We start from the raw sequence: 23,396 nt of genomic DNA, 5'->3' as shown, positions 1-23,396 counted from the left end.
TTGTCGGTGCGCTGTCTTTGGGGAGGAGGGGAGGGGGGGGGGTTGCCGTCTCGGCCACACCCCGAGACCTGAGGGACTCAGCCGGAGGGGCAGCAGGAGGTCTGTGCCCCAGCTGTCCCGCCGGCCCTGCTCTGCGGCCCAGGGGACCCTCCAGGGGCCGTGGCTCCTGCTCCCCGCGGGTGCCCGGCGGGGGCACGAGGCTCGGAACGCGCGTGGGGGGAGCTCGGCGGTCGCGCTGCGTGGGGCTGGCTTCTTCCACAGCTCGGGTGAGAGGCGCGGCCTCTCCTGCCTTTTCGCCAGAAGCGGGATTTTCCTGCTTCTGAGAATCCTGCGCTGGGGGAGGCTGCGGAGCTGCGGGCGGCCCGGCGCCTCTGGGCAGCGCCTGAGACGGTCCCGCGGGGGGGCCCAAGCAGCCCCGCCCTTGCAGGCTGCCCGGTGAGAGGGGCGCCCCAGCAGCCCCGCCCCTGTAGGGTGCCCCGCGAGGGGGCCCCAGCAGCCCCGCCCCCGCAGGCTGCCCCGCGAGGGGGCCCCAGCAGCCCCGCCCCCGCAGGCTGCCCGGTGAGAGGGGCGCCCCAGCAGCCCCGCCCCTGTAGGGTGCCCCGCGAGGGGGCCCCAGCAGCCCCGCCCCTGTAGGGTGCCCCGCGAGGGGGCCCCAGCAGCCCCGCCCCTGTAGGGTGCCCCGCGAGGGGGCCCCAGCAGCCCCGCCCCTGTAGGGTGCCCCACGAGGGGGCCCCAGCAGCCCCGCCCCTGGAGGCTGCCCCGCGAGGGGGCCCCAGCAGCCCCGCCCCCGCAGGCTGCCCCGCGAGGGGGCCCCAGCAGCCCCGCCCCTGGAGGCTGCCCCGCGAGGGGGCCCCAGCAGCCCCGCCCCCGCAGGCTGCCCCGCGAGGGGGTCTTGCCCGGGTGGGGTGACTGCCCCTCCCTGCTCCGACCATGGGCCGCCGGGCTGTGGGCTCTGCGGGAGGCTGCCTCTGGCCACCCCGGGGTCCCGTCTCAGCTGGGCGCGGGGGCGGCTCTCAGGAGCCCCTGCCCCAAGTCACAGAGGCCGCGCTTGGGCCCGTGAAAAGCCTCGATGCCGAAGCATTTCGCATAAGCTGGCGCAGGCCCCGAGACGGCGAGGGCGCCCGCACGGAGGACCGACGCCTCGGCGACACCGTTTACGGAAGGGACGTCCGTGAGCGGCGGGTGGCGCCGGCGGGCTGCTCGCTGCCTCACCGCGCGGCCGCGGCTCCCCAGCAGCCGTTCATCACCTGCGCGCGGAGGCTGGGCGGTCCGGGTCCAGGCGCCCGGGGCTGGCTCTGGCGGGGCCCCTCCTCCTGGCCTGCAAACGCTGCCGCCTGGCTGGGTCCTCACAGGCCTGCCTTCTGCATGGGGCGGGGGTTCTGCTTGGGGGGGATGTAGGGAGACGTACTTCCTGATGTCTCTTCTTATAAGGACACCGGTCCTATCAGAGCACCACCCCCTGACCTCATCCAGCCCCAATTACTTCTTTAGAGGCCTGTGTGCAAATATAGCCACACTGGGGGTTAGGGCTGCAACATGTGGCTTGGGGGACACAAGCACCCCGCCCATAGCAAACCCTGACCAGGACCTTGGGCTCCAGCCAGCCCCTCTTTGTACAGGTTGGGTCACTTGGGTGAAGTGACATGACACATCTTTGAGGTCCTCAGTTTCCCCTCCTGTGCCCTGGGGGAGATTGTACCTTTGCCTCCCACCTTCTAGAACTGGCATGAGGACGAACACGACGACTGGAAGGTGGTAAGGGCCCCGAAACGGGAAAGGAGACCTCACCTGAGGTTGGGAGGGGGCATTTACAGAGATGCCCAGTGCTCAGGGTATCAGGTGCGGCATCTGCAGTGACCGTGGCACAAACACAAATGCCCAAAGGCTGGGGTGGCCCTGTCAGGGGCGTGGAAGTGGGTGGGAGCAGGATGGGAGGTTGCCATGGTGACGAGACACCAAGAGCCCCACTCGCTCCAGCCAGGGAAGTCAACGGCTTCTTTGGACTTTGTGAATTATCAGAATGAGATGGAAATTGACTTGTTCTGCTGGTAAGTAGCTGATTAAAGCCCTCGAAACACTAGCAAACCAAACAGGTCCCATTTGGTCCACAGTCCAGCGGTTTCTGACCGAGGCTGTCAGAGTTGCTAGTGGGCTGGGCAGGACTGGGCTTGGAAAGGATGCAGGAGCTGCAGAGAGATGGGGGGTGCGACTGGTATCTAGTGGGTGGAGGCCCGAGATGCTGCTAAACATCCTGCAATGCGCAGAGTAGCCCCACAGCAAAGGATGCTGGTACTGCTGAGGCTGAGAAACCCTGATGTGTGTTGGGCAGGATGAATCTTTCTTGTTCAGGGCTGTCCTGTGCACTGTGGGTCAGGCACACACACACAGGCACACACACGCACACCACACGCTTTCTTATCTGGAAGTCAGGAGGCAGGGGATGGTCTCTCAATGCCAGCCCGATGCCCCCTCTCCATCTGAAATCCATTCAGGCCAGTTCCAAGCCTCCCGCTCCTCATTCAGAAGGCAGTTTTCAGATGGAAGATGTTTCTCCAAGTTTACCCCACTCCCTGCCTGCTCCCGGCCTCTCTGGGAGAAAAGCGCAGCCTTAAATATCGATAATTATCATGCTGACAAGATTACTGGGTGTGTATCTCTGATGTTCTAACCATGCACGATCAACTGGGCTCTTCAACAGAGAAACAAGCTCATTTCATTTACTCTGAAAGCTTCCCACTTGGAGCCCCACTTCCTCTCCCACACCGGGCTCCCCACCTGGACAATATGCCTTCTCACCCCAGAGAGGGGAGGCCAGAGAGGCAGGGACACAGGCCTGTTGTCTCGGGCTCAGGGTCCTTAACAGCTTCCGGGGCTGTTTGTCCATGAACCAGTGCTCCTGGGATTGGATCTGCAATTTATTATTTGATTAGTCTCTCCAAGGGCATCTTAATGTGCCCTTCGCAAGCACATACTCCAGCCAGACGGTGTGAGAAATTACACCTGTGGGGCTGCAGTAGTGAGACAATTATTCCGGCCACGTCCAAGATCCTGGCAACAAGTCTGGAGCTTGGTCACAGCCTTAATTTCCATCTGGGATGAGACCACATGGAGAATCTGAGAAGCCACGGCTTTTAGGTGACTGGTTTACGGAGGGAGCACTCTCTGTGCATTTCCCAGACTCTCTGCTGGCCTGGCTCCAGGGTAAACACTTGCACTCATCACCATCAGATGCACTTGCCGGGACTTGAATTCAGAACCGAGGTAACTGGGGCAGGGTTGCTGCACCTGTTTGGCTGGGGGGGCTCCAGCGGCACAGAGCGGCCCTGGAGCCGCAGTTCCAGGGGCACCGTCTTGACCCCCGACCCCAGAGCTGTGGCCCCTGAGCCAGCGCTGGCTTCTCACTCGGTTCCCTGGTTACAGAAGAGCAGCCTCCTTCCCTCGGTGGGCCAGTCTGTTTGGTTATTTTGTTTTTAAATTTTATTTATTTATTTAAATATATCTTCATTGATTTCAGAGAGAGGAAAGGAGAGGGAGAGAGAGAGAGATAGAAACATCAATGATGAGAGAGTCATTGACCGAGCCTGCAACCCGGGCATGTGCCCTGACCGGGAATCGAACCCCGATCGCCTGGATCCTAGGTCGAAGCTCACCCGCTGAGCCACGCCCCGCTGGGCTGTTTTTGTTTTTTTTTTTAACTTGAATTTCTTCTCAGCCTAGACATTTTTTATTCCTCCATCCCTTCCGACGACTCTGTAAGCACCTAGTTCCTGGAACTAAATTCATTTCTGCTTAAACCAGCTAAAGTAGTTACTATTACCTGCAACTGAACCCCGACTAATAGGGCCCCTGAGGGAAAAGAGTTTTTGACCCCTGATTTATTCCTTACTTTCTCCGAGAGCACATTCTGACTTCAGTTTCATTCGCTTATTGAATCAGCCAAAACCTGTATCAAGCATCTACTAGGTGCTTATCACTGTGCTGAACGTGGGGGATACAATAATAGTGAAATAAGACGGTACCAACCGGCACCCCTGCTCCAGCCTGTGGGAACCCCAGCGTCCTGTCTTCCAAACTAGAAACCATGCATATGCCGTCGTCTCTTCTCTTCTCACTGCGTCCAGATCCCCACGGCCCTGCGATAGGTTCTGCCTTCATAGTGAGCTTTATAAGTTGATTCCACAGGCCCCCAAGGCCCTGTCCTATCCGAGCATATCCCTGTGCAGATGAAATAACGGACAAAGAGGGAGGAGGTTGTTACCCAAGAAGGTCACCTGTGTTCCGAGGCTTCCAAAGGGCAGCATTAGCATTTGCCTTGAAAAGCCCAACTCTCTAAGAGAGTTGCCTCTTTTTTCCCCAAGACGAAGGGCCTTATCAGCCCAGGGGACAGAAACAGCTGCTTCCCCTGCAGCCCAGTGGGAATCACATCTGGGAAGGTTTAAACCAAACAGACCATTTCTTGTTGTATAAATGATGTTGTATAAAAGTGTTGAGATCAGCTGTGCTCCAAGAGAGGGAGTGAAAAAAACCAAAACCCAATCCAACCCAGAATATCTTTGACTTTAAAATGATCAGGGCCACGGACTAATTTCTAATTTCCCTGATACCAACTGGCACAGTAAGTTGGTACTGGACTTGCAGCCAGCTGACACCTCACAGCTTCCCACCCTTTCCCCATCACCTGCCGCCAGGCTAATTCACATCAGATCAATTTGCTCAATGGCCATTGTCAACTCACCACATTAACTAAAAAAAAAAAGTAAAATAAAACTGGGTAGTTTTAACTTACTGGTTTTCCCTTTGTCTTCATAGACGTATTTTAGGGAATGCTCAGTTTATCTTTGCTCTCCCTGTTGCCGAAGCCAGAGACCCACGGGGAGGGCGAGAGAGAGGGGAGGCCCAGAGGGAAGGAGGGAAGATGGGGAAGCATGAATATATTCACGGGAACGTGCATAAGACTATAGCCTTAAGATGACATATTCACTGAATGTAATTAACCCACTAAAAAATATATTCAAGAAAAGGATACGCGCAGAGTATTCTTGAGTAGAAAGAATTCTGCTTGCTATACATTCTAATTTTGAATAGTAATATGTTAATGAAAAATATATTTGTAAGAACCCTCATATTCAAGATAATCTTAGGAATATATTTTCTTGGGCCCCTCAGTCTCCCTTTCTGTGCCCCCTAAGTCTTGTTAACAGCTATTTTTTGTTTCTTTAATCCAAATGACCTCAGTGCCTTCAACTTGGTCTTGAACGCCTCCTTGTCACATACACACTAGTTTGCCTTGTGTCTGCTTTGATGGAACAGCCACCTTCTTAAACTCACACCCTATACTGCCCATCATAATCACCGTTAATTGTCTAAATTTGTGTTCATTTTCTTAATAACTACCCGACTGCGAGTTTAGGCTGGGCTTGCAGCCGATGAACCCCCTCACTCCTTTCCCAAGAAAGTTGCCCCTTGCCTGGGGAAAAGATTCTCTACCCAGACCTGGGGCCCTTAAAAACTAGAGATCAGGCTCCATCCTTGTGTTCCAAGCCCTTATCTTTGAGTGGGAAGAAAAGGCCTGAGACCTGACACTGTTTGAAAATGAGAGTTTGCACCACTGATGTTTTAAATGCTTAGGAAGCGTCAGGTACTTTTATATAGCTTGGTGATCATTCTAAAATTCGTAGGATGTGCTTGCTCCCACTTTTCTGTAAATCTTGCAGCAGCGTATCTCGATGGCTCGAATCTGTGTGTGTGATCACCGCACCTGTGCATTCCCCTATTTATTAAATCACACCTGCCTTTGTCGGGGCTCTCCATGGCAAATTCTGCGACTTAATTAGATTTTTATTTCACCATAGAAAAGGGAAACATATTATGTTTCCAGACAGTGTTTGCACTTGAACTTGAAAGCACTTCCCATCATAGTCTCGAATCCAAATGTGCTCTCCACCTGCCTATTTCATTTTTACTTTTGTTGCTGACGGCACAATTAGCCTTTAAATACTGTTTTAATCTTCATCATAATTACATTGCTCTTCACCCTGGAGCCTTACATTCTTGATTGTGTGCTAAAAAGTGACAAAGTTTCAAGAAATAAAAAATGCATCTATTTAATATTTTACAAAGGATCCCATTATGCATGGAATGGGTCAGATGGAGGGGGCTGAGCGCTGAGGCAGGCGGCTGACACGGGGCCTGAGATGCCTAAGCTGGTGGGTCTGGTTTCCCCACAGACGCTGGGCCCTTAAGGGAGGGTGGAAAGAATCCGAGACTCTGAGCTTCCAGCCTCTGCCCCTCAGGTTCCTTGTCTGTAAAATGTGGATGGTCACAGCTAATGTTTACTGAGCACTTCCTCTGTGCCAGGTGCTATTCTTTCTTTCCTTTTTTTAAATTTAAATATGTTTTTATTGATTTTAGAGAGAGAGGAAGGGAGAGGGAGAGAGAAACATTGATTGGCTCCCTCCTGCACACATGGGGATCGAACCAGCAACCTGGGAAGGTGCTCTGACCAGAAATTGAACCTGTGGCCTTTCAGTGCACATGATGATGCTCCAACCAACTGAGCCACATTGGCCAGGGCCCAGGTGCTATTCTAAGCACTTTGGTCATTCATTCTTATTATTTTGTCTGTTTTAGAGACAGGAAAACAGAGGCCATGGCCCATAGTCACATATCAAGTTAGTAGTGGAGACTGGATTTGAACCCAGCAGACTGGCTCCATAATCCACACTGTTAACCCCAAGCTGTATGTGTAGCATGAGAGCTTTTGGTCTCCCACTTTAGGAAGGAATTAAATGTGCCTCTGTTTGTGCCAGGTGAGCTGCTTTGTAAGCTCAGAAGCTTTTCAGTGTCCTTAGAAGCACCCAACACCCTGATGTCTGGTGTCCTCACGAGGAGGAAGAGGGCAAGGAGGCCGATGGTCTGGGGTGTGCATCCAGGCTCTGCCCCTTCAGCCATAGAATCTTCAGGAAATTACCCGATTTCTCTGAGCCTCAGCTTCTAAGTCTGTAAAATGGGCATGACACTCTCACTTATTTCTCAAGGCTGCTGCGAGGTGGAAGCAAGGCAAGGAATGCCGGGAGCACCAAGAAGAGCTGGGAAGGGCTGAGATGGTGCAAGCATTTGCCGAGGGCTGACCGTGTGCAGGGATCTGCATGGAGCCCATTGCATGGGGTATGTGATTTAGACCCCCAGGAGCACCGGAAAGTGAGGACTGTTACGAACCTGATTTTAGAGGAAACAGGCTCAGAGAGGTAGGTGGCTCACCCAGCATCACACAGCCAGGAGTGGTCAGAACATTGGAGCCCCTGACCTTAGCCCCTGCCTGGCATGCTGCTCCCACCACAGACCTTCACGGGCGGTGGTTTTGAAAGGTCTCCACCCCCACCCCACCCCACCCCGGCCATGAAGCCTTCTGGACGACCACCTCTGGGCGCCCAGCCGGTCCCCTCAGTGCCCTCGAACCTGTGCGTTGACCTCTGCGAGCTCATTCCCGAGCGTACCGGGCCTCAGTCACCCTTCCCCAGGCCCGCCTTGTGTCTTCCGTGAGACCTGAGCTGGGGAGCAGTCGTGTTTAGGGGCGGCAGGGAGGCCCCCCCGACTCCCGTCCCTGGCGCTGGCGCGGAAGCCGCCGGGCTCGGGCGGTTGGCGTTTGCGATTCGAGTGACTGAGCCCAGGGACGGCAGCTGCGGACACCGGGCCCGGCTGGGGCACGGGGATGACCGACGGGGCGGCCGGGCTCAGGCGGCAGGAAACGGAGAGCGAGGCCTCCCGCCCGCCCAGCATGAATTCAGAGGAGGGAGCGGTCAGGCCGCCCGAGGCTGCTGCGGTGGCCGTGGGGGTGGCCGTGGGGGTGGCGGTGGGGGTGGCGGTGGGGGTGGCCGTGGGGGTGGCGGTGGGGGTGGGGGTGGCGGTGGGGGTGGCGGTGGGGGTGGGGGTGGCGGTGGCCGTGGCGGTGGCCGTGGGGGTGGCGGTGGGGGTGGCGGTGGCCGTGGCGGTGGCCGTGGGGATGGCGGTGGCCGTGGGAGTGGCCGTGGGGGTGGCCGTGGGGGTGGCAGTGGGGGTGGCCGTGCGGTGGCCGTGGGGGTGGCCGTGGGGGTGGCCGTGGGGGTGGCCGTGGGGGTGGCTGTGGAGGTGGCCGTGGCGGTGGCCGTGGGGGTGGCCGTGCGGTGGCCGTGGGGGTGGCCGTGGCGGTGGCCGTGCGGTGGCCGTGGGGGTGGCCGTGGCGGTGGCCGTGGCGGTGGCCGTGGGGGTGGCCGTGCGGTGGCCGTGGGGGTGGCCGTGGCGGTGGCCGTGGCGGTGGCCGTGGGGGTGGCGGGGGGAGGGGCTGCCCGAGACCACCCCCGGCCCAGGCCCCCCCCTGCCCAGCGCCCGCTCCCCACGGGCCTCAGGGCGGCCAGTCCCCGCCCTGGGCTCGGTCCGACCCCCCCACGGGTGTCTGCTGCAGCCCCGGGGCCACTTCGAAGGAAAAGGCAGAAGGCGCACAGCCAGCGCACAGACCAGTGTTTCTCCGGCGAGGCAGTGCTCCCCTTCAAGGAACCCCGGGGCCCCGCGAGCCTGTGGCGCAGACAGGGCGCGTCTCGCTCGTCTCCGGGGAAACCTCTCGGCGGCCGCTGCCCGGAGCCCGCCCCGCCCCGCCCGGGACCCGCCCCGGCCCCTGGGACCCGCCCCGGCCCCTGGGACCCGCCCCGCCCCGCCCGGGACCCGCCCCGGCCCCTGGGACCCGCCCCGCCCCGTCCGGAGCCCGCCCCGCCCCGCCTGGGACCCGCCCCGCCCCGCCTGGGACCCGCCCTGGTCCCCTGTCCCCGTCCCCGTGTGTGCAGCCTGGTCCCCTGTCCCCGTCCCCGTGTGTGCAGCCGCCTGGTCCCCTGTCCCCGTCCCCGTCCCCGTGTGTGCAGCCGCCTGGTCCTCTGTCCCCGTCCCCGTGTGTGCAGCCGCCTGGTCCTCTGTCCCCGTCCCCGTGTGTGCAGCCGCCTGGTCCTCTGTCCCCGTCCCCGTGTGTGCAGCCGCCTGGTCCTCTGTCCCCGTCCCCGTGTGTGCAGCCGCCTGGTCCTCTGTCCCCGTCCCCGTGTGTGCAGCCGCCTGGTCCTCTGTCCCCGTCCCCGTCCCCGTGTGTGCAGCCGCCTGGTCCCCCGTCCCCGTCCCCGTGTGTGCAGCCGCCTGGTCCCCCGTCCCCGTCCCCGTGTGTGCAGCCGCCTGGTCCTCTGTCCCCGTCCCCGTCCCCGTCCCCGTGTGTGCAGCCGCCTGGTCCCCTGTCCCCGTCCCCGTGTGTGCAGCCGCCTGGTCCCCTGTCCCCGTCCCCGTGTGTGCAGCCGCCTGGTCCCCTGTCCCCGTCCCCGTGTGTGCAGCCGCCTGGTCCCCCGTCTCCGTCCCCGTGTGTGCAGCCGCCTGGTCCCCCGTCCCCGTCCCCGTGTGTGCAGCCGCCTGGTCCCCTGTCCCCATCCCCGTGTGTGCAGCCACCTGGTCCCCCGTTCCCGTCCCCGTGTGTGCAGCCGCCTGGTCCTCTGTCCCCGTCCCCGTCCCCGTGTGTGCAGCCGCCTGGTCCCCCGTCTCCGTCCCCGTGTGTGCAGCCGCCTGGTCCTCTGTCCCCGTCCCCGTCCCCGTGTGTGCAGCCGCCTGGTCCTCTGTCCCCGTCCCCGTCCCCGTCCCCGTGTGTGCAGCCGCCTGGTCCCCCGTCCCCGTCCCCGTGTGTGCAGCCGCCTGGTCCTCCGTCCCTGTCCCCGTGTGTGCAGCCACCTGGTCCCCCGTCCCCGTCCCCGTGTGTGCAGCCGCCTGGTCCCCTGTCCCCGTCCCCGTGTGTGCAGCCGCCTGGTCCTCTGTCCCCGTCCCCGTCCCCGTGTGTGCAGCCGCCTGGTCCTCCGTCCCTGTCCCCGTGTGTGCAGCCGCCTGGTCCTCTGTCCCCATCCCCGTGTGTGCAGCCGCCTGGTTCTCTGTCCTGGATGAAGAGACATGTGCGCAGGGGCTGGGGACGCAGGTGGAGCCTGTTGCTCTTTCAGGTGGTCATCGGGGTCACAAAACACCCCCGCCCGGAGGAAGAAGCAGAGAGTCCCCGAGACCCGGGCCAGGCCTCGCTGTGCTGAGGAGCAGGTGCCCCGGCCCCTCACTCCCCTGGCCTGGGTCTCCTCACCCGTAAAAACCCCCTTTGCCCTCAAGTTCCGCGCCCGGCCGTCCCCGGGCCTCAGGAAGAGCCTGGGCGCCCTGGGTGGAACCCACAGCTGAGCTCTGCGCCCGGAGCAGCCTCCGGTGGCCTGGTGGCCTGGGAGTGACACCCTTCCCCTGAACGAAAGGATCGGGCTGCTTCTGACGCCTGGGGTCCAGCCTGCGAGGACCGGGTCCCGGGGATAGCCCTGCTCTCGCCCCATGCCCAGCTGGGTGCCAGACTCAGCGCTCTTTTGTTTTATCTCAGTGTAATTTTAATTCGCATCTCTCAAAATCTCAATAGACAGTCTAGATGTGGACGAATGTGAAGGAAATGTGTAAAAACACACCAGCTCTTTTGACCCTGAAAGATGTTCCTGTTTCTCTGTAGATATAACATTGTAGTTTCTGAATACAGGAAAAATCAATTATTTATTACTTTGGATATTTTCTAAATTGGGCACAGACTCAGCAATTTCTGAATTCAGCCAACCTCCCCCAATATCAAAAGCCAAATGCCCTTGTGAAAGGTATGGGGTTTGCCAGAGGTTCGCAGGAGGGAGAGAAGAGGTCACTTTGTCCAACAGGGAAGCTGTGCTGAACTTCCCTTAGTGCTGAGGGCGCCCAAAGCCCGGCTGTGGCCACGGGATCTTGTTAAAATATAGATTGTGGTTCCTGAGGTCTGGGGTAGGGCAGTGATTCTGATTTCTTTTTTTTTAAAAAATATTTTTTTATTGATTTCAGAGAGAGGAAAGGAGAGGGAGAGAGAGAGAGAGAGAAACATCAATGATGAGAGAGTCATTGATTGGCTGCCTCCTGCAAGCCTCCTGCTGGGGATCGAGCCCGCAACCTGGCCATGTGCCTTGACCGGGAATCAAACCCTGATCACCTGGATCCTAGGTCGACTCTCAACCGCTGAGCCACGCCCGGCTGGGCGCGATTCTGATTTCTAACAAACTCCCCCCAAGGCCGATGCTGCCAGCCGGAGGACCGAGCTTTGAGTAGCAAGTCCCTGAAACATTTAAATCCATTTTTGATAGGCAGTAAGTAGAATTGAAAAAATAAAATGAAGACATGAAATCAAGACGGTCTCAAGGCCTAATACGTCACCAGGATTGTCAGCAGCTTAAGCATTTTATTTACGACCATACATTTCCTAGGAAAACACCTTGTTGCCTTGTGTCCTGTGTGTGTCCTTTTTGGTTGTTGTCTATGAAGATATTGCATAAGAAACATCTCAGGGAGCTCTCTAGCTATGTTTAATTTTGTGGGTTTGATGTAAAAAAAGAAACCCCACTGCAGCCTTTAATTATGTTTTTGAAATTTGTGATATGAAAGGAAAGTAGCTGGGGGAATAGTAAACAGACTAGTACAAGGTTTTTAAGTCTTGCCTGCAAAAGCCTCATAGAGCCAGCAGGGTGTTCGCATGGCTGGAAAAGGCCCCAAGGGCGAGATGAGGAACTGTTTTGAATGGATCTGGTGAATCGTAGGAATGGAACAAAAGCCAACTTACTGAACTCCAAAGGCTGCCAGCAATTACACAGACCGACTTTGCTCGTGCTGTTTAAAGCTTGAGAGCAGAATCCTTGGGGAGAGCACACGTGGACTGAATTATTTCCCCCAGGGATCCTTCCCTTAGCGAAGCGTGAACCCACAGGCCCAAGGTTAATTCCAAGATTTGTCAGAAGGCCAGCCCCTGGAGAGAAAAACCAAAGCCAGGCTTAAAGGATGGCAGGTGCATCAGATAGAAGGGGGGCCGCCTTTTATTAAGGAGACAGGTGTTGCCAGGCAGGTGTGTGGATAGGCAATGTCATCCAGTGTGTGCACAAACTGATGTCATCCAGTGGGTGCAGAAACTGATGTCATCCAGGTGGGTGCAGAAACTGATGCCATCCAGGTGTGTGCAGAAACTGATGCCATCCAGGTGTGTGCAGAAACTGATGCCATCCAGGTGTGTGCAGAAACTGACGTCATCCAGGTGGGTGCAGAAACTGATGCCATCCAGGTGTGTGCAGAAGCTGATGTCATCCAGGTGGGTGCAGAAACTGATGTCATCCAGGTGGGTGCAGAAACTGATGCCATCCAGGTGTGTGCAGAAACTGATGTCATGCAGGTGTGTAGATAGTTGACTCTCTCGGGATCAGTCTTGGACTCCTGAACTGTCAGAGCTTGTAGAGACCTTCAGGATGCTCCCTCCCGCTGGCCCCCCAACCTGTTTACAGATGAAGAACAGAGGTCCTGAGCTGGACAGGGCTTGCTCTGGTGCCTGGGCTGTGGCTGTCGGCATGGGAATTGCCCCGGGGCCCTGATTGCAGGCCTGGGAACATCAGTGGCTCCCCAGGGCCCCTTGCCGCTGCCCCCTCCTCACCCCAGCTCACTCCTGCAACGCCCCGGCTGGCGAGGTCCTGGCCTCTCCCAAAGACTCCACCTGACCCAGGGGGCGGGGGGCTTAGATTTTGGCCTCAGACATTTTATTAACCATGGGATTATGAGCTTAAGTGAAGACACCGGCGGGCACCTAATTTTAAAAACATTAAAACAGAGGTCCCTCTCCAGGTGGAAAGCAGTGTCTGCCTGACACACACACTTTATACAGGGCATTCCGGGTGAGCCAGTGCCCCTCCCAGCCCATGAGAACTCATCCTTCCCTGCAGCTGCCATGAGGCCCTGATTGGCACTGAGCTCTGTGAGGACAGTGGCGGTCTGCTGTGCCCGTGGAGCTCTGGACAAGTGTGCCCACCGGGAGGAAGGGGGACAGGCAGGTATGGGGTCAAATGAGGAGGTAGCCCGATGTCCCTTCCAGTCAGTGGGATGGAGTCCACCTGGCCAGCGGGCCACAAGGGGCAGAGCAGTGCAGACCCAGGTGCCTTCCCACGTCCTTGACAGAGAACAAGCCTCACCAGGCTCTTTGTCCATGGCTCCCCCTCCCCCATCTGCTGGTTAAGCCCCTCTCTGACCCTGGCCTGGTGCAGTAACTTACTCATCAGGTCTTAATAAGTAAGTAATAAAGGCTGTGTCCTTCCCCTCTGGTCCCCCGAGTGGCTTTTTCGGACTAGTGAAGAACAGCATGGTGCTCCCGGGATTGGAGCCCTTAGGCCACAGCAGGGAAGACCCAGTTGGGGGGCCGTGGCGGCCAGTCCCAACATCCATGAAGAATGCTGCTTGGTTCAAGAGCAGTGTTCCCATCCACACTCACCTGACCATCATAAGCACTCACGCCGATGTAATGAGCTCTTACAATTCATTCAGCAAAGAGAGTCCCCTGCAGTGTGAATTGGGCCACATCTTGTGACTCAGAAATTTCTCTTTGCTGAATGGACCCCTGAGATATCCTCCCCAAAGAGGCATATGGAAATGTGTTTATTTTATTTTTATTTTTCTGAATTTGAATCCTGAGTTTTTACAAAATAGATGACTATTGAGCAGCATTAGAATGTTATGGTCACTGGAAACATCACCACTGATAATATATATGCTTCACTCTTAATCCAAATACTGGAATAGCATATGGATCTTTTGCTACAGATTTATTGAGATATAATTGACATATTGTATAAGTGTGAGGTGTTGATTTGACACACTTGTATATTGCAGAATGATTCCCACCATAGCACCTCCGTCATACCACATAACTACCATTTATTTTATTTGTGGTGAGAACATTTCAGATCCACACTCTTAAGCAACTTTCAAGTATATAATACAGTATTATTAACCATGATCACCATGCTGTCCGTTAGATCCCTAGAATTGGTCATCTTAGGGCTGGAAGTTTATAGTCTTTGACCTATATCTGGAACATCTTTATTTTGGTAAAGCCTATAATAGCAAAAAGTTGCAAATAACTTAAATGTCCATCAATACTACTTTTCCGTGGCTTCAGGCATATATATGTTAACACACAGGGAAAGGACAAGTGTAACCTCTGAGGGAGAGACTGAGATGGAGAGTGGAGGTCAAAGGGAGCTTTAGGCTCATCTGTTTCATGTCTATAAAACATGAGAATGTGTTCATGTGCTATTTATGTCACTAAAAATAACTTGAAAAGACAGAATATAGGAAAAGCACTGAGCTCCTACAGTACAACTGTCTTCCCATATTTATCATGTAAGGGCAGGGGACGGGCTGAGACCCAGTGTGGCTCCTCTGGTGGCAGGCCAGGCTGGGTTTGGTGGCTGCATCTCAGTCACGGTGGGGCCGTAGGGAGCCAGGGTTCCGTAGACTCACTGCCTAGTGGCAGGCTGTAGGACACGGTCCTCACACTTGAGTACGCATCAAAACAGCCCACAGTGCCTGTGAGATTTTCATTTCCCCAGCCAGCTCTCACTTTCAGCAGTGCTGATTTAATAGGTCTGTCTTGTGGTCCATCAATCTGCAGTTTTTAAAAATAAGCACCAGAAGTGATGCTGACATAGGTGGCCTTTGAGCCATAGTGGACGAGAGGCATACAATCCATGTTATTCGCCCTCTGCAGAGACACTGCTTTCGGTGTCCTCAAGGGTGAACGCTGGGCTGTTTCCCTGGTGACAAAGGCCCACTAGCTAAGAAAAAGCACAGGGAGATCACACCTTCCTAGACATCTGAACTGTCAAACTGCCGCCCCTGGATGTCGTGCATGTACACACACATGTAAATCACTGGGAAAACACAAGGACCATTCCAGTTTTGCATTTTGTTAAAAACTAAACAGGAAGAGTCCCTAGCTCACAAGACAGTAGCACCAGAATGGTGTCTAGAGAACAACTCAGAGGGGGGACATAGAGAGACGTGGTTTGGGTCCGTCTCTGTGTTTGGTCAGGAGGCAACCGGAATGAGGGGCTTCTACAAGGTCCAGTTTTCTATCTAGATGTGACCACAAAGAACCCTTACTGCTAAATGCCCTAATGCAAACACAAGATGATTGTAACCAGCCGTAAAAGCCATTTCCAGTTGATTGTGAAACAGGATTGGAATCAAAAATAGGAAAGCAAATTGCCTGCCTTTGGAAAAGAATGTTATAGAAATGGCTTTCGAGTGTTTTGTTTTATTTATTTATTTAATCATTTATTTATTTATATTTTCTACTCCTGATAGACTAAGCTGAGATATGCCATCCCTGCTGCTCATGTCTGAGCATCGACAAGAAGCCAATCAAAATTTAAAAAATAGAATGTGCTAAGATTTTGAATTGAGTCGATTGGTCAAGCCTTGTGTCTCTTAGTGCTTCTTTTTGGGGTACAGAATGTGACCTGGCTGGGTCCTGAAGAGGAATGCGGTGAGACCCAGGGATGTATGCAATGAGGCTGCCTGTGGCAAGAGGCCCTAGATAGGCCAAGGTCAGGGACTAAAGCTGCCCTAGAGTTTTGGGGGTGGGGGAAGCAACTCAGCCAGCCTGGGTCTCCCCTCAGCCCTGGATAATCCTATCAAAACAGGCCACACTGTCAGCATCACTCATGGACCACTTGGGATATTATTAAAGGCATGCATTTCAAAATTAAACCACAGAAAGGAGGAGAAGGGAGCTGTGCCATGCAGCAAGCCTGCCTAGTTACTCCACCCCAGGACCTGACAGGGATGCAGGAATCACTGCGAGCCCTCCCCTGGGAAAAGCAGGGCTGGGGAAAGAGGGAGGTGGGTTCCTCACACAAAGCCGCAGCCTGTAGAACATTCTGATGATTAGAGCACTCACTTTTCAGTCATTTCCTGCTACCTGAACACTCATAGAGATTCATAATGGCTCTAAATTGTTGTGTATGTTTTACATAAGCATAGGAAGGAGTCACATTTAAACAACATATGCAATGTTGATACAGTTGAGTAAAAAATGTTATGAATACTTTAACGACTCTTGTGAATTAAAATAAATATGCTCTATAAGGGTAAACACAATTCTGATTTGCTAAGGCAATTAGTAAATTTCCCAGTGGTTGTTAATGCGCCCTTTCACAGCAGGTGGTGGCAGGGGCATTTTCCATGGGCCTACGTCAGTGATCCACGTGGGCTTCCTTCTTACTCGCTGAAGTGCACATTTCCAGCCAATAATGTTTGGTTGTTGTTTTCTGTCCTTGATTTTTTACACAGTATCTCACCCGGGGCGTTGCATGACTGGTAAACAGTAATAAAACGAAGGAGAGCATTTAGACTGAAAAACGGTGAACTCTCCTCACCACAGACAATCTTCTGGAGGAATGTTCAAGTGGAAGGGTTTAGGGAATTGCTCCCCTGAAACCCTCTTGACAAGAGACAGTGACATAAGGCAGGACAAAGGAGCATCCAAGAGTGGTTGCCATTACTAGGTGCCACTATGTGCAGTTCCGTCACATATGGGATCTCAACATCCTCCAGAGGTGGGTATTTTTATGAATTTCTTATATTCTCCAAAACGGGGGTTCTTGCAGAATAAAATGCCCAAGGCCCACATTGAGTGATGGCGGAGCCCCTACACAAGCTCAAGAGCTGTGTCTGTTCCTTACTTGGGTTTTGGGCTTTGGGCCCAGTGATCGCCTCTGTTTGGCAGTCAGCTTGGGCTTATCTTAGGGTTTTCTTAAACATCATCTTTTCCCATTTGCCCCGCTGCTCTTTCAGGAAGCGATGAGTAGGCAACCTGGTAAATGCAGGGTTTTTGGAAATACAATTCTGGGGTTCAGATGTCTGAAGAGAGCTGACTGTGAAGGCTGGTAGCACTTTCAAGCAGAGGACTTTGTGAACTTTTAAAAAATATATGTTTTTATTGATTTCAGAGAGAGGACGGGAGAGGGAGAGAGATAGAAACATCGATGAGAGAGAGTCATTGACCAGCTGACTCCTGCACGCCCCCTGCTGGGGATCGGAACCCGAAACCCAGGCATGTGCCCTGACCGGGAATCGAACTGTGACCTCCTGGGTCATAGGTTGATGCTCAACCGCTGAGCCACGCTGGCCAGGCGACTTTGTGAACTTTAAGAGTGCTGAATTGGTGTAAGGCACTGGTTCTCAGCCAGGGGTGATTTGGCCCCCCACTCTCACCCTCAGGGGGATACTTGGCAATTTTTAGAAACATTTTTGGTTGTCACAATTGGGTATGTGCACTCCTGGCATCTAGAGGGTAGAGGCCAGGGATGCTGCTAAACATTCTACAATGCACGGGACAGCCCCACATGACAGAATTACCCTGCACCCCATGTCACTAGTGTGGAGGGTGAGAAACCCTGGTATGAGGGGCTGCTACATTTCTTATATATTTGGAAGCTAGTTTTTTCGGGGCTTTAGCTAAATTGATTATAACTTGGAGAGCATGGGTTTAGAATGGATACAGGTGCATAAAATTGATTGCTTTTGTTCCAGTGTTGACTTTTCCTCCTCTATCAGTGAATCATTTGAATTTGGAGGGTGAAATAATTTTACTTCTATCAGCCCTAACAGAGATATCTGCATCCAGAAGACAAAGGACAAGGGCTTGCTGGAGAGGGGCGAGGGAGCTCCAGCCTCTGGAAAAAGGCAGTAAGATGTGAGGGGGTGAGATAGCTTCAGAGGAGTGTCGAGTAAGAAACATCTAAACCTGTAGAGAATTTTTATGGGTTTATCTGAGCCAAACTGATGACAATAGGTAGGAAGCAAAATCTCAAAAGATTGAGAAAATGCTCCAGAGAATGGCAGTTTATTTTATACATTACAATCAAAGGAGGAGACATAAGAGGGTTACATGAAGTCCACTGGTGATATATTAGGGACCAGGGAGAAAGCAAAGCTGGGAAATCTCTAGGGTTGGATAAAGAGTAGAATGGAGAGACGCCTGCTTCTTTTACATTGGTGGGTGTGGGACAGTTAACAATGAACACTTACAGCACTTAGAGGTGTATTCGGGGGACAAGACAGCAATGAGGGGTTCCGTGGTCAAGCCCTCTGGTGTGGTCTGGGCCCCCAGGGGTCTGGAAAAAGAGATTACTCTCATATTTTAAAGGTATGTTATCTTTGATGCAAAAAGACAATTGAAGGGCTAATTTAAGGTAACGATTCATCTTTGTAAAGGAAGCTACCGACCTGGGGTGTGACTGCCCGCCATAACCCACTTTCAGTTAGGAATTTTCCTGAGCAGACCACGCTATGCAATTACTTTCAGTCTCTGAGTTTGTAGGGTTTGCCTTGCAGGCCTGTGCTGAGTTGTCAGGTTTAGTATGGGGCCCCTTTTTGCCCACAGAAGGGAGGTTACAAAGCCCCCTCCCCTCCCCTCCCCTCCCCTCCCCTCCCCTCCCCTCCCCTCCCCTCCCCTCCCCTCCCCTCCCCTCCCCTCCCCTCCCCTCCCCTCCCCTCCCCTCCCCTCCCCTCCCCTCCCCTCCCACCGTGGTCCAGGCTAATTTGCATTTCAAGGACGACTTAATACAACTAAAATTTTATGTAACTTAAGCTTCTCAAATGTTTGTTACTTCTGTTTTCCAAGTGGAAATCCTGCAATTACTAGTATGGACATATTTCACTCTAAAATGAGGTGAGGAGGCCTGGGGGGTGTTCGTACAAGGGGAGAGGGTAGGGTCTGGGCCCAGGAACTTAGATTCTGCCCTGGGAGAGCCACGCAGATGAGGGACAGGGCCTGGCGGCTGAGAAAGAGCGGGAAGGGCGGTTGGGGAGCAGGGGGGCGGGTGTTAAGGTGTCTGTGCAGTGTGGCTGGCGTGAGGGCTGTGTTTTCTGACCTAGAGAGGGGACAGAGTCACACCCTCCGACGCCCAGAGACCCCGGCTCACTGGCCTGCACTCCACCTGCTGCGCTTGGAGACGCAGCCGCAGCCCCAGGAGCCGGGCTGGCCCCTTTCCCAATGCTTCCCGCCCAGAGAGGGGTCGGAACCCCCCCCCCCCCCCCGCAGCACCGGGCTCCCGAAGCCCGGCCCGGGAGCTGTCCGCGGTGCTGAACCGTCCTGGGCTGGGGGAGCCGCAGCCCCAGGAGCCGGGCTGGCCCCTTTCCCAATGCTTCGCGCCCAGAGAGGGGTCGGAACCCCCCGCAGCACCGGGCTCCCGAAGCCGGCCCGGGAGCTGTCCGCGGTGCTGAACCGTCCTGGGCTGGGGGAGCCGCAGCCCCAGGAACCGGGCCGGCCCCTTTCCCAATGCTTCGCGCCCAGAGAGGGGTCGGAACCCCCCGCAGCACCGGGCTCCCGAAGCCCGGCCGGGAGCTGTCCGCGGTGCTGAACCGTCCTGGGCTGGGCGGAGCCGCAGCCGGGGGAGCGCTCGGGGTCCCGGGAGGGCGAGGGCCCGCAGGTCTGCGGGGAGCTCAGGGCTCCCCATTTCTAATCCCTGCAGGAGCCCCACGCTACTCTCTACCCCCAGCCTGGACTCTGCGCAGGATCCAGCGCTTAGGGACGGGCCCTCGCTCTCCCCACACCCGTGGTGCATCTCAGTCCCCACCCCGCTCCTCCAGCCCCTTCCCTCTGACACTGCAGCAGGTCCCGAGAGACCGGGCGCTTCCCGCCCCACGCTCCCCTCGTCCGCCCCCCCCGGAGCGGAACCCCCCCGGGGCGCAGCAGCTCCCGCAGTCGCGTCTCTGCCGCCCAGGCTTGTCCACCCCTCCTTCCCTTGCCGTTTCCGTCCTTCTGTCACTCGCCCTTCTCCCCAGTTGTCTAAGCGCCGAGCCTGGTGGTGTGCGCTCCGCCCCCATTTTCCATACAAGGGCGCTGCAGTGGGGGCGCGGCAGGGGGGGCTCCCGGCCCCCCTCAAAGCTGCGAGCCCGCTGGCAACTCCGGCACCTGTTCAGCTCCCGCGGAAAAGCGAGAAGCCGGCACCATAGTCGCGGGCGGAGGACTCCAAGGGGCAGATCGCGCCTCTCCCTCCCTCGACCGCTCTCCGTCCGCCAAGTCGCACTCGCCAGGTAGGAGCGCGCCCCTGGGTCTAGCCTGCGCCCACTGAGAGCTCTAAATGGGTTAGAAGGCGTTTAAATAACCTGTGCGTGCATAACCACGCACCGATTTATTTTTGCAGAGGTGGGAAGGCAGCACTTTAAATTGTTACTTATCTTGGCCAGTTACTCCAAAGGGAGTATTTGGGTAACTGGGGAGGGAGCGGTTGGGTAGGAGGGGTAGCTAGAACATGAGAATTGACGGATTTTGATTCTCTTTGGAAGGTAGCCGTGGCTTCCCTGCCGACTCAGGAGCCCTGGTCCCTGACTTATTCTCTGAACTTCCCCCGGTGGCCTCAACCCCAGCGAACCAGAGCACAGGGGCCCCGTGGCAATGGGTCGACGGCTGGCCCGGCGCCCAGGGCGCCGCTCCGTTCCAGAGCCTGCAGCTGGTGCATCGGCTGAAGGGGCCGATCCTGCTGCTCCACAGCGTCGTGGTGACCGCGGGGCTGGAGGGCAACTGCCTGCTGGTGCCGGCGATCGCGCGCGTGCGCCGGCTGCACAGCGTCACCGACTTTCTCGTCCGCAGCCGGGCCTTGCCCGACCTGCTCACTGCACGGCCTTCCTGCGCTCGCGCTGGCCTGGGCCTCGAGCCGCGCGGCTGGGGGTCCGGCGGGGCCTGTGCCGCCTGGTCTTCTCCCTGCGGCCCGTCACCGTGTACGTGTGGGTGGTCACGCTCACCACCTTCTCCGTGGGCCGCCTGGGCGCTGTCCGCGGTGCTGGGCACCTGGGGGCTCTGTCCGCGGTGCTGGGCACCTGGGGGCGCTGTCCGCGGTGCTGGGCACCTGGGGCGCTGTCCGCGGTGCTGGGCACCTGGGCGCTGTCCGCGGTGCTGGCGCTGCCCGCCGCCCCGCACACCCACCACGTCGAGCTCCAGCCGCACCCCGTGCGCCTCTGCGAGCAGTTCTGGGGGCCCCAGGAGCGCCAGCGACAGCTCTACCTTGGGGGCTGCTGCTCGTCACTACCTGCTCCCCTGCTGGTCATCCTCCGTCTTACGTCCGAGCATCGGTGAAGCTGCGAAGCCGCGTGGGGCCGGGATGCGTGACCGGAGCCAGGCCGGCTGGGACCGCGCCGCCGCCCCTTCTGCCTCCCGGTGGTGGCCGCGGTGGTGCTCGCCACCTGCTGATGCGGCTGCACTTCTCCAACCTGCTGCGGGACCTCCGCCCAAGCGCCATCGACCCCTGCGCCCTCGGGTGGAGCAGCTGCTCGGCCACTGGCTCGCCGTGAGCTCGGTCGGCTACAACCCGCTCATCGACGCCTGGCTGCAGGACGGCTCCCGCCAGGAGCTGCAGTACTGGTCCCCAGCGCCAGGGGGCGCTGCTGAGCAGGGGATGCAGTACCGGGCGCCGGCGCCAGGGGGCGCTGCGAGCACGCAAGTTTTTGCGAGGAGCTGGGCAATCTCTTGCTCTCCTGGTCCCGCAGGATCCCGCCGCAGGACCAGAGCATGACACTCAGCGTGGTCATCTGATGCCGCTGCACCTAGGCCTGCCTCACCTGATGCCCCTCCACCCCCCCTCCCTGGTCTCCGAGGGTGCCCGCGAGGCTGGACTGGGGAACCTGTTCCCAGAACCAGAGCTAAGCCAACACGGGCAGAACACGCAGCCCAGCCCTCTGCTCAGCCGCCCTGCCTTGTCCTCCAGTCTTTGTAAAATGTTACATGGGCTTTGCTGCTAGTGCTTTGCTTGGAGGAGGCCAGGGAGAGGGAAGGAGATTTACTATTTTCTATTTGTGCTTTAAAGGTCAAGCAAAGCTCTTTCTCTGGTTTTCAAACAGTGTTTCTGAACCGTGGCCGCCTTCCTTGCTTTTCCTTCTGTTTGCCACTGGGTGAGACGAGAAGGGGCAATGAGGTAGGACGTAAAGCCTGTCGGTTTGCCTTTTTAAAAGTTTGCAACTTGGATATAATACCTGATATCGCTTAGCTGACTGGAACCCGTTTGTTTCTAGAATTCCGGGGAAGCGTGTATTACCAATCGACATCTAGGATGTTAGCGTTTCCTGAATAAGGCCTTGATACATCAAAGGGGGTTTTCATTTTAAATCCACTTGCATTTATAGTGCAAAAGACTTACAAGTCACCTTCAAGAAGGTCTTGCTATTGTTTTTCCTCTCCTTACCCCCAATTTTATTTGAAAATGATGAGATAAATTAGTCAATGAAGAGATTCAATAGGAATAAAGTGGAAAAGATACCAGTCACTTAAGGAGACATAAAGCTGTGCATAGGACAGACGTCCTACCTGTGGGTATGTTTGTGTGTACGCACCCAGTATTTGCCACAAGGTGGGCGCTCAGGTATTTGCTTTTCTGAAACTGGGTGTAATCTGTGAGCTACAGCGTTCTCCTGCATCGTCTAATTGCTCGGTCGCAGCAGACCCACGGCGGGGGTCTTACAACTGCTCGCCACCTGCTCTGTAGCGACACACCTGGGACACGATCAACTCCGAATACAAGGACCAGGAGAAGCTTACTTAAGGTCAAAAGAGAAAAATAAACTGTCACTCCCCAGGATGCACAGAACACGTAATTCCAATCCCATGGTTAAGGGAACAGGTGAAGACTGTTGGGCTGTGATACCATGCTGATAATTCTCGCCGTAACCTCCTGAGAGTTCTGTAAATGAGGACAAGTGCCCAGGGACAGGGGTTTCCACATTGATGTTGCAACAGTGACTGGGCAGTGAGAGCAGGAGTCTTAGGCAATGATACCTGAAAGGCAGCTGTCAGATCAGCCCTGTGACATCCCAGGGACCGGCTCCTGCGCTTCCAGCAGCGCCATTACCGGGAGGCTCAAGGCCACACACCCCATGTTTCCTTAGAGCATTCTTGGGGTATGTGTGGAGAGTGGGGGCGATGGGGAAAGGATGGGATTCGTTGGGGAGAAATATGATTGATTGTGGTCTCTTTGTTGCCAGGTTAAATTCACTGATTCTTAGCTCTGGTTGCTCCTAGAATCACCTGGGGAGCTTTCAGATAACATCACTGACTAGGCCCTGTCCTCAGAGAGTCCAGTCGATTTGAGATGGGCCTGGGCATAAGGGCTTTTCAAAGCATTTTAGTTGGTTTTAATATACGCTCAAGATTCAACTTTATAATTTCTAAAATTGGCTTTAAAGAGAGAGGAAGGGAGAGGGAGAGAGAAACATCAATGTGTGAAAGAGACATCGACCAGTTGCCTCCTGTACATGCCCCTACTGGGGCTCTAACCTGCAGTCTGGGTACGTGCCCTGACGGGAGTTGAACCTGTGACCCTTTGGTGGACAGGATGACCCTCCAACCAACTGAGCCACATTGGCCAGGGTAAGAAGTATCCTCTTTTTAATTAGTCTCAGAAACACCTGAGTGAAGCTTTCATTGTACCTGTCACAGGTGTTAAGAATTTGAAGTTGAATTCTGACAGTGAGTTACTTGGGGAAAACTCTTTTAAGCCTTC

General features: G+C 55.8%; 1 pseudogene; it reads left to right on the top strand.

Moving 5' to 3' along the window:
- Nucleotides 1-930: 930 nt before the first annotated feature.
- On the top strand, nucleotides 931-21,436 carry LOC148093162 (prolactin-releasing peptide receptor-like; annotated as a pseudogene).
- Nucleotides 21,437-23,396: the final 1,960 nt, after the last annotated feature.

The sequence above is a fragment of the Miniopterus natalensis genome, chromosome 4, assembly GCF_054644295.1.
Source record: "Miniopterus natalensis isolate mMinNat1 chromosome 4, mMinNat1.hap1, whole genome shotgun sequence".
NCBI classification, from domain to species: domain Eukaryota; kingdom Metazoa; phylum Chordata; class Mammalia; order Chiroptera; family Miniopteridae; genus Miniopterus; species Miniopterus natalensis.
This window is presented reverse-complemented; position numbering and strand designations above follow the sequence as displayed.